The sequence below is a fragment of the Ambystoma mexicanum genome, chromosome 12 (assembly GCF_040938575.1).
Source record: "Ambystoma mexicanum isolate Mex_15411 chromosome 12, UKY_AmexF1_1, whole genome shotgun sequence".
NCBI classification, from domain to species: Eukaryota; Metazoa; Chordata; class Amphibia; order Caudata; family Ambystomatidae; genus Ambystoma; species Ambystoma mexicanum.
Genome location: NC_090936.1, coordinates 1243112581 through 1243127949, shown reverse-complemented (window position 1 = coordinate 1243127949; position 15369 = coordinate 1243112581).

The following is a 15369-nucleotide window of genomic DNA, read 5'->3' as shown; positions in this document are numbered from 1 at the left end:
TTTCCTGCCCCCCTGGATGTCTCTACGTGTGTGTCTCTGTGTCTCCCTGGGTGTCTCTCTGGATGTGTCTGTGTTATTAACTGTCTCCCTGGATGTCTGTCATTATCTGTCTCCCTGGGTGTCTCTCTGTTTTTCTCTGTCTCCTCCGGTAATCTCTGTATTATCCCCCGTTTCACTGAGCGTGTATTCTTTCCTGCCCCCCTGGATGTCTCTCCGTGTGTGTCTCTGTGTCTCCCTGGATGTCTCTCCGTTATCCTCTCTCTCTCTCGCGCTGTGTGCGGTAATATTGCATCCCCGCATCCCTCACCCTGGACATTCCTGCGCCGAAAGGCCGCGCATTTGGAAAGACTTGCTGCGCCTCTGTCTCTGTGACTTGGGGGTCGCGGGAGAACAGGGTGGTGGGGCCGGGGCGGTATTTCCGACAATGCAGGGGGGATATAGCGCCGTGCGCGCGGCGGGAGAGCGAGATGTCCACGGACGTGTTTCAGGAAAACAAATGACTATCGATTTCCGGAGAAGGAAATAGAGATCAGCGTTTAAACTAAATATAATAATAACATTTTTTTTTAAAAAAAAAATCACCTGATGAGCAGCGCCCCAGAACCCCGCAGTGAAACCTGGGCTTAAGCCGAACTCTACCTGCACAATAATTACAAAAGCGGCATTGATACTGGAAATGTGGCCATGTGTGCGTGTGGGCGTGTGTGCATGTGGGCGTGTGTGCGTGTGTGCATGTCTCCGAGCGCGTGTGTTCATGTGGGCGTGTGTTTGTGCATGTGTGCGTGTGTGCATGTGGCCGTGTGTGCATGTGGCCGTGTGTGCATGGGCACATGTCTGCGTGTGTGCATGTGCGCATGTGGGCGTGTGGGCTTGTGTGCGTGTGTGCATGTGTGCGTGTGTGCATGTGCGTGTGGGTAATGGTTTCTAACGCGTGTTTTATCCGCAGGCTGTTGCCGAGTAAAGAAAGGTGCTGGGGTCCCGGGTGCTGGGCTCTGGGGTGCTGGGGTCCCGGGTGCTGGGCTCTGGGGTGCTGGGGTCCCGGGTGCTGGGCTCTGGGGTGCTGGGGTCTCGGGTGCTTGGCTCTCGGGTGCTGGGGTCTGGGGTGCTGGGGTCTCGGGTGCTGGGCTCTCTGGTGCTGGTCTCTGGGGTGCTGGGTTCTCGGGTGCTGGGCTCTCGGGTGCTGGGCTCTGGGGTGCTAGGGTCTCGGGAGCTGGGGTCTCGGGTGCTGGGGTCTCGGGTGCTGGGGTCTCGGGTGCTGGGGTCTCGGGTGCTGGGCTCTGGGGTGCTGGGGTCTCGGGTGCTGGGCTCTCGGGTGCTGGGCTCTGGGGTGCTGGGCTCTGGGGTGCTGAGGTCTCGGGTGCTGGGCTCTGGGGTGCTGGGCTCTGGGGTGCTAGGGTCTGGGGTCTCGGGTGCTGGGGTCTCGGGTGCTGGGTTCTGGGGTGCTGGGCTCTCGGGTGCTGGGGTGCACGCAGCGACGTCACGGCTTATAAATAAACCTCTGATGTTTGTAGACCCAAAAATGAAATTCCGCCTGCGGCCGCATCACGATGGTTTAAGGAAACATCCCATTGAAAAACGTTTCATGTCTTTAAACGGGGAGACTGGATCCCAGTTACCTTTCATTTGAGTTGTGTGTACCCCTGCCCTGGGAGGTAGGGCCCCTGCCAGGGTGGTCTCCGCTTTCAAGCACCGCTCTGATGTACACCGCGTTTTTCGATGGGTGTCTCCCATTAAGAAATACTTTTGTAAATCGGAGCCATGGACTCGGAGCGGCGCACGCGCCATCCCGTGCATTTTCGTGTACATATGTCATGTGTTCTACATGTGCTGTAATTATATTTACCAAATGCCACGGCACCGGCGAGGGGTCTTCTTCCTTACTGGGACCCCCTGTGGCCCCCACAGAGGTGAGTGTGAGCGTCAGTGGAGTGAGCTCTTCTGGGGGAAAAGGGGGGGCTGGAGGGGCAAGAGTGCGTGATGAGTGAGTACCCTGGGTAGTAAAGTGCGTGCAAAGGAGACCAGAGCCGAACCCTGGCCACAATAAAGCCGAGCGCGCTCCGGTGCACGCACAATGCACACACGCACAATGCACTGCACACACGCACGTAACGCCGACCCGCATCTGTGCCCGTCACCCTCACATGTGCCAGGTCTGGGCGCCGCCTTCATCTGGGAAGGGCCGCGTGCGATTTCCACTAATTCATGAATTAAGGTTTTTATTGTTCCTTCCATTTTAAATGTGATGTAATAATGTTAAAGGTTTTCAAACCAATAAAACATTTGAAATAAAATAAAAAAATGTAAAAAAAAATCATGAATTGTAAAAAGAAGAGCTTGACACTTTTCCCCCAATACTGTATATTGGGGGAAACATAACACGCGTCGCGGGAGCCACTACTCTGCCCCCCGAGGCTGCTGAGAACTCATGTGTGTGCTGTGGACAGGACGCAGGAAACGCCGTGAAATCCAAAATGCAGGCGGATGCGTTATCACCTGGACAGACATCGTTGTATTTCTGAAGCTCTTAAAAACACTACGTTGAACATTTGACAAAACACAACAGAAAATGAGTAAATTACAAACATGAAATAAAAGAACCACATTGTACAAAAGTGCAAAAGAAAAGGTATGCAGTAAAAACACCCGAAATGGTAAGGTCTGGGGCGGGGAAATGGGGGAGTGGGGGCGGAGGGGGTTGATCGCGGAAGCTGCTCTCGCTCACGCAGAGTCATGGTAAGACTTCGGGGGGGGCGGAGGTGGGTGGGGTCATGGTCAGACTTTCCGAGTGAAAGCTCCGGGCACCGCGATGCCCGCGGGACGCCCAGCCGCCAACACGGGGTTTCCCGGCGCCGCAGCGAGGGGTTTGAACGATCAAGCACAGACCCGGGCATTACCCGGGTTATATGGACCGCTAACGGGAGCTGCAAATATCACACGTGCTGTGGGGGGCGCACCTGCGCACCTGGAGCAAAGGGTTAACAGCCTCGAAAGATATGAACATTGAACGAACTAATAATCCCTTTTGCAGAAAGAATTGGACCCCATGTTTTAGGTGCCACGCTGCCCACCCCAAAAAGAATTCAAATCCATTCGGAACATGGCGCATTTGTGCATGAAGTTACTAGGCAACCCAGGGTGTACTTGAGAAAAGTACAGTATGCAGCAGGAGGGGTGCTCCTCTAACCCCCCCATAAAGCGGGCAGAGCGCCCCGCTCTTGCAGTATTACTTTTCCTCAGACCTCAAGTCCTAAAGAAAAGTGGGGCTTTCATGAACCTGGAAACGGAGCGTTGTCAGAAATCTCACGGAGCCTTTTCCACGGACTCGAGTTTGCTTGACTTTCAGTGCCTGGAGGACGTCTTAAAGTGCAACACCAGCTTGCCTGGACCTGTGAAACAAACGAAGGTGACTGCTTTTGGTGACTTTTGTGCACCTTGTGTCCAGTGACTAGCAAACGCAGTGCTTACATGTACTACAGTCCTCTCCCTTAATATTATATTAATTATTTTTATTTCTTTTTTTTTTCTTCTCTTTTGTTCATTCAAGGTATTCCTTATAGTTTGGCTCCACCTCTCAACAAGCACGTCTTGTTGCAAACTATAATACCCCACGTCACAGCGCACCCGCGCGCGCCCCCGGCAAGTACTACAAGTACTGTTTGCTGTTCGCGGGTCGCCGGGTCTTGGTCTTAGGTACTAATATCTTATTTATTTATTTTATTCTAATTTTTCTCTTAAATCTATGTTTTTCCTTTGAACTTAAACTGAAATCTTATTTAATTATTTAGATTTAATTGTGAAACTTGGTGTTTATTTGAATGTTTGCATACACTTTGACTACTAGCATGCCGCCCACTTTAGCGAACAGAGCAAAATTGGGTGATTCGGCCCGGGAGATTGCCATGAGAAAAGTTTTGCTTCAACCCCGGCTTACGAGTCTGTTACCAAGGGTTGGGCGCATTACTACTCAGCGCTCACACTCAGTCTCAGATAATGCTCGATTGTGTCCAAGGGAGGGAATAACAACTGAGCATGAGGCAAAAATTGGTAATCCATCCGCCACGGCCCAATCGGATCCTACAGGCTCGTGCGCGGCAGCTCAGCCTTCTGACCCCATAATTTCGGATCCCATACACACAGCACCTATTGATATCTCATCTCGAGAAACTAGTTTGCTTGGTGCCCCCACTGATAACACACTAATAGCGGCTTGCTCTGCCGGAGACGTACGATCTGTTGTAGCCCCCTTCCCTGGGGATATTATGCCACAACCTGTTTCATGTTCCGTTCTGGCCCAACAAAAATTAAGACAAGCGTACACCCACCTGACCATGATTGGCGAAATAGAGGAAGAAGACATTGAATTCATGAACCTTTCCAATCGCACTGACAAGTGCTCAGAAGAAGTCTTATACGTTTGTTCAAATACTGGTGATTTAATTCAATTAGAACAAGATATTAATAGCCATTGTAGTACAAGTGGCGAAATCTTGTCACCTGTGCTATCCCATAATGACACACCAGCAATAGAACTAATGGTCTCGCCTAATATGGCTGTGACTCCTTCACCCGAATCAGTTGAAGAAGTAGTCTCCTTTATAGCTCCCACCCCGAGACAGCCACGGTTTGAACAGGGGGCCTCGAGTCTCTGACTTCTTTTTGAACCCCCCACATAGGGAGAGATATTCATTTCCGGAGGCCGCAGCCCTGAATAACACATTAACAGCCATGAACACTGCTCTGCTAGCCATGGCAAAGTTATATGAAGGGCTGGATTTAAAAGTCTCTAATCAGTCTGTCTGTTTAGAACAATTGTTCCTATTACATTCAAAATCCGTAACTCAAACTAATACATCTTCTCAAACTCATGAATCATTGACCCCTAAACTTAGATACTCAGCCTACACGCAAACGCGTGACAAGGATCACTCTGGCCCTGCCGGCCCTGTGCTAAAACCAGCCAATATCTCTAAAGTGCCGGCATCAGAACAATCGGACATCACAGCGGCCAAATCTAATCACACTGCCATTACCCCCAAGACTTCTGAGGTCCTAGTGACCGTCGCTGCCCCAGACCCAGCCCTTTCTGTGGCTGCATCTGTGCACAAAGGAAACACAGATCTCTGATATTCCAGCCTCAAAAAATATGTTTGAGGTCTTCAGCACATCCTCTGTTAAATCTAGCATGTCACGGCCAAGCAAAGAGAGGAAAGTGCACCCCGCTAAAACTAAACCATCGGTCCCAAAACCAATAGTGGGGCAAAAAAGGAAAAATTGTCTAGATTCGTCAACGGATTCGATGCATATATCTACACCTGAACCTGGTTTTCAGATTCCAGAAGCAGTCCCAATGGCTGTGGCGACAGTGCCACATAAACCATTGGATGATTTAGTGCAAATGGTCGAATGCAGCAATGAACAGCGAGTCCCTCAGTCAAAAAGCCCCGAACCACCTTCCTTAACGCCCTCAGTGGTCGCGGCAGCCGCTTTGGCCGAGTCCTTGAACCAAACCTCTATTGCCCAGACTGCCCCCATCTTGGTAGCAATCCAGACCCAGCTACAGAAATCTATTGATTCATATATGAAACTATTACCAAATAATTTCTCACAGATAGGTAGGCAGGAACAGCCTGATTCTTTACAAGTAACGACAATAGCTAATCAGGCTAAAGTTCAAGATTTACAATCAGCTATCTTACAAGTGCCACAATCACATGATCACTCAATACAGAGCACGGTGGCCACTGAGGCTCCTATAAAAGATGATTGTTTCACAAAGAACTTACAGGGCGAAATTAAAGCTTCAGTTGAGGCATATCTGACGCGAAATTCCCACACTAACTTACAGCCGAAGTCTGCTCACCCACCTCAAGTCCCTGCCTTTGCCCTTCCCCCTAATCAAGCCTTACTATCACGACACGAGATACGGGAAGAGATTAAAGCTTCCGTTGAAGCCTTTATGCACCAGTCAAATGAACCCAACTAATATAAAGCACCAGAACAAGGGTTCCCCTTACTCATGCCTCTACTTCAGGGGCCCCAAGCAACGATTATCACTCATCAAGACAGAAGGGCACGGTCTCCGGCAAGGTTACCAATGCAGGCAAAAGAAAGACCTGCTCAGACCAAGGCAAAACAAAAGATACTGCACCATCGCTTCATAATCAAATGTCGTGAGGCACCATATAAGTCTTATGATCTAAATCGGTCCAGAATTCTTAACATATGTGCAGAGATTCCAGCTTTATCAGCCATTTCATCATTGGATATTGAGCAAATTGAGTTTATAAACCATATGGATTTGTCTGTTGCACGCTTGTACATTCGATCATCATTGGTAGCTGAGACTTTGTGGCAGGCCAGAATGGTGTTATTCGATTTAGGTTTCAGTCTCACCCAAGAATTATTGCCTGGTCCGGCCACATTACAGGGTCATAGCTCACGTATATTCACCTCAGCTTGTAATATTACTTCTCATCAAAACCCACCGGACCAGACAAGGTCTGCATAACTATGCTCTAGTGTCAAAGTCCTGAATTTGATTTCCTGGAATACACGAGGGCACAATCACCTCAATTTTACAACAGTTGGGGGATTGATTGATATGGATGTAGTTGCCCTCCAGAAAACTTGGCTCGTCCTACCACTGATTTGGGACTCACACACCATTCTGTTTACACCAGCAGAAAAAGGCGTCCTTGGCAGACCCAAAGGTGGGCTCATCATAGCAGTTAAAAAGAGTTGTGGCCTGAATTCGATCATTCGTAAGTCTCCCACTCTATCATTTCAAGTGGCGATACTATTTAATTTTTATCAAAAAATAGCAATTGTTAATGTCTACTGGTGCAGTAACACACTGAATTCAGACGATTTTTTTAAGCAATTTGTGGAAATATTGGATGCTCTGGCCCTAGAGAGCGATTTATAGTGTATTTTGATATTGGGCGATTTCAACTTGCACCTCATCGCAGAGGGGAATTCCGCCCCAACAGGAGATGAATTGAAATGGTCTTCTATTATGGCCGAGCGCAATTTTATGATGTTAAATGGCAATGTGACGGGCGATTGCCCTGCCCAGACCACTTGGCAAAGAGGAGATCAGCATGCCATAATTGATTACATCTATATTAATGCGAAAGCCTTTAATTCTGTCCAAAAGTTGGAGGTTATTCATACAAGTGTAAGTGATCACCATAAATTAAAATTGTCACTGCAAATTGGTTATATCCAACCGACACAATGGCTGAACCCAAATGTAACTGATGTTGTCGTAAATAATGGGAGAAATAGACTGTCTTGGAATATAGCGAAGTTGAGAATCTTAGATTCTAATCTAAAGACTATGTACCAGAGAGAAGATCTTCTGGTCTATGACTATACAAATGCCATGCAGATGTTTACTCGAGTAGTCACTGGTAGTGGGCAACGGCATACCCGTGCCTATGATTCGGAAATAGTCCATCGTAAATCTGATTTAAGACAAGAAATTCGGCAATTGTGGAAATCAGAGAAAATTGACATGGCCGAAAAAATTAGATCAGCCAAGCAAAACTATAAAAAATGGCTCAGATTAAGAAGAGCCAAGCTTTACGAACTGAATGGGAAATCTATGCTTAAACAACTTATCTTGAAATCTACAGCTGGCATACGGGCCCTTCTCAATCAAACATCTGAGACTCCTCAATTTGTAGCCCAGGTAAACTCGATTTCCTCTGAGGCATGGCAGATGTATTTTCATAAACTCTATCTTTCTCCCTTTCCTGACATACGATTAAACCTTCATTCGTTCACAGCCTCCGGAGCATTTACATTTGATATTGACGACATAAAACTTTGTATTAAAAAACTGAGCTCCTCTCGGGCAACAGGTCCAGCTGGGCTGCACAATATGATGTTAAAAATGCACGTAGATGAATGGGCGAGGATTCTTTACCGTATCTTTAATCAGGTGCTGAAGGGTGGCGTTATCCCTGAGGCCTGGAAAAAATCCATTATTCTCCCGATATATAAAAAAGGCAATCGTGAGAACCCCAGGTCCTACAGGCCAATAGCGCTCTTGGACTGTCCGGGTAAATTATTTGCCCGGCTGCTCTTAAAAAAATGTAATACCTGGTTACAGGATAGTGAATTGAGAGATCCATTTCAAACAGGCTTCTTGCAAGGGGTAGGTACTGGTATAAATATTATCACTTAATCAAGCCTCATTCAGAAAGCCTATCAACAGAAACAGCCCTTGTATCTCGCCTTTGTTGATTTTCAAATGGCATTTGATGCCGTTCCAAGAGAACAGCTTTATAAGAAATTGGCTGATGCTAACTGTCCATGGCATATTTTGAAATGGATAATCCAATTACACACCAATACTTCAATCCAGGTTAGACTTACTAATGGCGGTTTATTAACCTCCCCAATACCAACCGCCAGAGGCCTAAAACAAGGCTGTTTATTAGCTTCAGCCTTGTTCAACTTCTTTCTTTCAGATATTTATCGAAGTTTTACAACACTGATCTCTGACTCTCCAAAAATCATGGGTGTACCGATACAATGGTTATTGTATGCCGATGACATGGTACTATTGTCACATATCCCAAAAGGGTTGCGACTCCTATTAGGTGCTCTGGATGGTTATACAAAAATAAATTGGCATAACAATCAACATTGCGAAGACAAAGGTCATTCAATTTGGTACCAAGAAACAAAGTCGTGCCCATTTACATTGGCCTCTTCAAAGTTGTAAGATCACCAGCACTAATATCTAAGTGTACCTGGGTATAACTGTTTCCAACTTGTGTGCCTCTGATCAACATAATCAATAAGGACTCCATAAACCTCAAACGTGCATCTCACAAGCCCGGATCATCAAGGCAAGATACTGTACATTTTCTTTACTACCAATTCTCACATATTTCAAATTGAAAGTAGTGCCTGTCATCCTCTACGGTGCAGAGACCCGGTTTATCATGTCATACTCTTACTGGGCCATTAGGGAAGGTCGGTTTTGGAGGCAAGTTCTGAATTTGCCAACCTCACAACCACTTCCACTTTTAAGATATGAGCTGGGCTTAATTTCTCTTTACGCAGCTTACAAATGGCGCCTGTGTGCCTTGTACCGCAAGTGTCTCATGAACAAAGCCACAACACGGATAATTAATATCATTTCCATATATCTATTGAGCTCTATGGACGTCTTTCCAAAAACATGGCGCCAAAAATCCACTCAATAGTAGCAAAAGCTCAGATTGAGCCAATCTTGCTTATGGAAAATCCAAACAAAGCAAGAACAAAGATCTGGGAAGGTGCCTGGATTTATACACGTCTTGCATGTTCCAACTATAAACATTTCGAGGCTTTTCCATTTGAATGAAAGCGTTATAACACAGTGGCTGAATATATGGTGAGGTCCCCTAGTTCCAACCATAGAAATGGCTTTATGAGATTTAGACTAAATCTGTGGCTGACTAATGATGTGATGAATATAGGGAATAATGCTGCTATCCCTCTGCTTTGCCGGTTTTGTAAACAACAAGCAGAAACCCTTGTGCACCTGTGTGCAGAATGTGATAAACTAGCATCAGTGCGGGGTGTTCATTTCAAGCCTTTATTTAGGGACCAACACATTTTGACTCCAAAAGAGCTGTGGGTCTTAATCTTCCGTACTAATAGAAAGGCTGTAAGATATGCAGTTGTCAATTATTTGCATCCGTTGAAAATACCAATGTATGCAGTGCCAAGAAAATGATGATCGTTTTACATGCTTTATAACTTGTGTTGCAAATCACTGTTGAACTTTTTTTTTAAATGAGAGATATTTTTTTTTCTTTTATTACTATTGCATACAATGTTTTACTTATTTTTAATTGATTTGTAAATGTGATTTTCTGTAATTTTGTATAAGTTGAAAGGTTGTGAATTTGTTTTCACGACCAAAACAACTATAAATAAAAAAAAAAAAAAGAAAAAAAGAAAAGTGGGGGACTTATTAACACGCCAATTCAACATGGCATCACCAGAAATTAGCATATCAAGGTGTCTTCTGACCAAAGTGGGGGGACTCCGTACACTTTGGCCCTGGCAAGATTCTGTCACAAAATATTACATTTAAAACGCAGGAGAATTTTACACCCAAAGGCTCATTAAATCGGCGCCTTTTAAAGGCCCTGTGTTATGTGGCCGAATTCACTATTCACGACGTGCAATGCCCCCCGCCCACCCCCAATGCACCACGTCCAATGCACCACGTCCAATGCACCACACCCGGGCACCGCGGAAGTCACGCAACTCTGGCACGTGTAGTTCGGGACGTGCTCATGTAAGGCACTGCCACATTGACTGCGCGCATAAATGCTACTCTAGTGTTAGCCAGGCCTGCCTACTTTCTCAAATAAAACCCCCTGAGACCCGCGCGAGGGGGCCGTGCCCTGCCCACAGCATGATGTGGAGAAGGGGTCCGCAAGCCGTAGTCTCAGACAAGGAAACCAAAGGGCAGCCCTTAACCAACAATAAATAAAAACGGCTGGCCGAGGAGTTGCAAATCGGGCTGGAAAGGACTACAGAGCCCTTACTTTATCTTCTTAATGATTCTGCCACGCCCCGCTTCTGTGCGCCGGCACTTCACTCACTCACCCATTCAGATAGGAGTGCGCACTCATTAGGGGTCGGCGTATTCCCAATGTAAATGCTCAGTCCCACTGCACTATGCATGATGACGAGCATGCACCCCCCTGCTCCCCCACCCCAATACTCCATCACACCAGTGAGTCTAACAGTAGACATAGAGCCAGGCTTCCAGGCCCCGCCCGTACGGTCACTTCCTACTGCCCCCAATAATTGTCTTCTTTCCATTGCCACAAAACATTCTGCTTCCGGTTAGAAGAGGCGAGATGGCAGGAGAGATATGGGAAAGTCATCCCACTAACAGTCCACCTGAGGGTCTCCAAGGGCATCAGAGCAGTAGTGTGAGCAAGGAGGTGTGGGTGGAGACGCTACGATGGCTGGAAACCCGGAGACTCCACTATCTTCCCCGTGGAAACCCCAGAGACTCCATGCTCTTCCCCAGAGACTCCACGCTCTTCCCCCTGGAAACTCAGAGACTCCACGCTCTTCCCCGTGGAAACCACAGAGACTCCATGCTCTTCCCCATGGAAACCCAGAGACTCCATGCTCTTCCCCAGAGACTCCACGCTCTTTCCCAGAGACTCCGCACTCTTCCCCCTGGAAACCCAGAGACTCTACGCTCTTCCCTGTGGAAACCCCAGAGACTCCATGCTCTTCCCCAGAGACTCCACGCTCTTCCCCAGAGACTCCAAGCTCTTCTCCCTGGAAACCCAGAGACTCCATGCTCTTCCCCATGGAAACCCAGAGACTCCACGCTCTTCCCCCTGGAAAACCAGATACTCCATGCTCTTCACCAGAGACTCCACTCTCTTCCCCCTGGAAACCCAGAGACTCCATGCTCTTCCCCAGAGACTCAACGCTCTTTCCCAGAGACTCCACGCTCTTCCCCCTGGAATCCCAGGGACTCCATGCTTTTCCCCATTGAAACCCAGAGACTCCACGCTCTTCCCCCTGGAAACCCGGATACTCCACGCTCTTCCCCAGAGACTCCACGCTCTTCCCCCTGGAAACCCGGAGACTCCAAGCTCTTCCCCAGAGACTCCACGCTCTTCCCCCTGGAATCCCAGAGACTCCACGCTCTTCGCCCTGGAAACCCAGAGACTCCACGCTCTTCCCCAAAGACTCCACACTCTTCCCCAGAGACTCCACGCTCTTCCCCCTGGAAACCTAGAGACTCCACGCTCTTCCCCGGAGACTCCACGCTCTTCCCCTTGGAATCCCAGAGACTCCACGCTCTTCCCCAGACACCCAGAGACTCCACACTCTTCCTCAGAGACCCAGAGACTCCACGCTCTTCCCCAGACACTCCACGCTCTTCCCCATGGAAACCCAGAGAATCCACGCTCTTCCCCCTGGAAACCCGGAGACTCCACGCTCTTCCCCAGAGACTCCACACTCTTCCCTGGAGACTCAACGCTCTTCCCCCTGGAAACCCAGAGACTCCATGCTCTTCCCTAGAGACTCCATGCTCTTCCCCCTGGAAACTCAGAGACTCCACGCTCTTCCCCAGAAACTCCACACTCTTCCCCCTGGAAACCCAGAGACTCCACACTCTTCCCCTTGGAAACCCAGAGACTCCACGCTCTTCCCCCTGGAAACCCAGGGACTCCACGCTCTTCCCCAGAGACTCCACGCTCTTCCCCCTGGAAACCCAGAGACTCCATGCTCTTCCCCATGGAAACCCAGAGACTCCACGCTCTTCCCCCTGGAAACCCGGATACTCCACGCTCTTCCCCAGAGACTCCGCACTCTTCCCCCTGGAAACCCAGAGACTCCATGCTCTTCCCCAGAGACTCCACGCTCTTTCCCAGAGACTCCGCACTCTTCCCCCTGGAAACCCAGAGACTCCACGCTCTTCCCTGTGGAGACCCCATAGACTCCATGCTCTTCCCCAGAGACTCCACGCTCTTCCCCAGAGACTCCACGCTCTTCCCCCTGGAAACCCAGAGACTCCATGCTCTTCCACATGGAAACCCAGAGACTCCACGCTCTTCCCCCTGGAAACCCGGATACTCCATGCTCTTCCCCAGAGACTCCGCACTCTCCTGGAAACCCAGAGACTCCATGCTCTTCCCCAGAGACTCCATGCTCTTTCCCAGAGACTCCACGCACTTCCCCCTGGAATCCCAGGGACTCCATGCTTTTCCGCATGGAAACCGAGAGACTCCACGCTCTTTCCCCTGGAAACCCGGATACTCCACGCTCTTCCCCAGAGACTCCACGCTCTTCCCCCTGGAATCCCAGAGACTCCACGCTCTTCGCCCTGGAAACCCAGAGACTCCACGCTCTTCCCCAAAGACTCCACTCTCTTCCCCAGAGACTCCACGCTCTTCCCCCTGGAAGCCCAGAGACTCCACGCTCTTCCCCGGAGACTCCACGCTCTTCCCCCTGGAAACTCAAAGACTCCACACTCTTCCCCAGAAACTCCACACTCTTCCCCCTGGAAACCCGGAGACTCCACGCTCTTCCCCTTGGAATCCCAGAGACTCCACGCTCTTCCCCAGAGACCCAGAGACTCCACGCTCTTCCTCGAAGACCCAGAGACTCCTCGCTCTTCCCCAGACACGCCACGCTCTTCCCCCTGGAAACCCAGAGACTCCATGCTCTTCCCCAGAGACTCCATGCTCTTCCCCCTGGAAACTCAGAGACTCCACGCTCTTCCCCAGAACCTCCACACTCTTCCCCCTGGAAACCCAGAGACTCCACGCTATTCCCATGGAAACCCAGAGACTCCACGCTCTCACCCAGAGACCCAGAGACTCTACGCTCTTCCCCCAGGAAACCCAGAGACTCCATGCTCTTCCCCCTGGAAACTCAGAGACTCCACGCTCTTCCCCCTGGAAACCCAGGGACTCCACACTCTTCCCCGGAGACTCTGCACTCTTCCCCCTGGAAACCCAGAGAGTCCAGGCTCTTTCCCAGAGACTCCACGCTCTTCCCCAGAGACTCCATGCTCTTCCCCCTGGAAACCCAGAGACTCCATGCTCTTCCCCATGGAAACCCAGAGACTCCACGCTCTTCCCCCTGGAAACCTGGATACTCCACGCTCTTCCCCAGAGACTCCGCACTCTTCCCCCTGGAAACCCAGAGACTCCATGCTCTTCCCCAGAGACTCCACGCTCTTTCCCAGAGACTCCGCACTCTTCACCCTGGAAACCCAGAGACTCCACGCTCTTCCCCGTGGAAACCCCATAGACTCCATGCTCTTCCCCAGAGACTCCACGCTCTTCCCCAGAGACTCCACGCTCTTCCCCCTGGAAACCCAGAGACTCCATGCTCTTCCACATGGAAACCCAGAGACTCCACGCTCTTCCCCCTGGAAACCTGGATACTCCATGCTCTTCCCCAGAGACTCCGCACTCTTCCCCCTGGAAACCCAGAGACTCCATGCTCTTCCCCAGAGACTCCACGCTCTTTCCCAGAGACTCCACGCTCTTCCCCCTGGAATCCCAGGGACTCCATGCTTTTCCGCATGGAAACCCAGAGACTCCACGCTCTTCCCCCTAGAAATCCGGATACTCCACGCTCTTCCCCAGAGACTCCACGCTCTTCCCCCTGGAAACCCGGAGACTCCACGCTCTTCCCCAGAGACTCCACGCTCTTCCCACAGGAATCCCAGAGACTCCACACTCTTCGCCCAGGAAACCCAGAGACTCCACGCTCTTCCCCAAAGACTCCACTCTCTTCCCCAGAGACTCCACGCTCTTCCCCCTGGAAACCCAGAGACTCCACGCTCTTCCCCGGAGACTCCACGCTCTTCCCCCTGGAAACTCAAAGACTCCACACTCTTCCCCAGAAACTCCACACTCTTCCCCCTGGAAACCCGGAGACTCCACGCTCTTCCCCTTGGAATCCCAGAGACTCCACGCTCTTCCCCAGAGACCCAGAGACTCCACGCTCTTCCTCGAAGACCCAGAGACTCCTCGCTCTTCCCCAGACACGCCATGCTCTTCCCCCTGGAAACCCAGCGACTCCATGCTCTTCCCCAGAGACTCCATGCTCTTCCCCCTGGAAACTCAGAGACTCCACGCTCTTCCCCAGAAACTCCACACTGTAACGCTCACCTGATTCTCGCAGAGGCGCCGGTCTTGACTGGGCGACTACCGTATCTTCAAAGGTGATGTGTAGCACTCGGTTGGCTCTTTGGGCTGGACCTCTGTGCACTGTATGCCTGACGTGTAGAGTAAGATGTCTGCAGATAGAAAATATGGGGTTAATGAACTGGGGTTATTGGGGTGTCCCTATCTCTTTCCTCTTCTCCTCTCCTGTAGACCCCCAAAGGTTAACGCTCTCACCTTAGGTAAGTGAATGCCGAGCTCTCCATCTGCCTCGGGGCAGGGTGCTGTAACCAGTTTCTTCACTGGATAGGTAGCGCAGGCCTCTTGACTTCAGAGGACTGCTGTCCGTCGTTTACTGCACGAACGGTAAGTTTCGAGTCATTCAAATGTCTTTAAAGTCTTTAGTAATGATGTCTCTTGTTTTGCAGGGTTCCGGCGATGGCGGATGACAGGCTGAAGTGAGTTGAAGATGGAGCCCGTGTGATGAATAGAAGCGCCTGGAAGCACGTAAGTAAGCGCTTGTTGCCTGCTTCACGATGCGCTCTAACTGTCTTTTTATTTTGCAGGTACGAGTTCGGAGCGGCTGCAGGGTGCCGGAATACCCACTGGATTAGATGTGGAAAGGAGTAATGGCACGTGAGTATTAAAGTTCCCCAATGTCTTTAAACGCACCTTGTTTTGTCTTTCAGATGCGGGATGC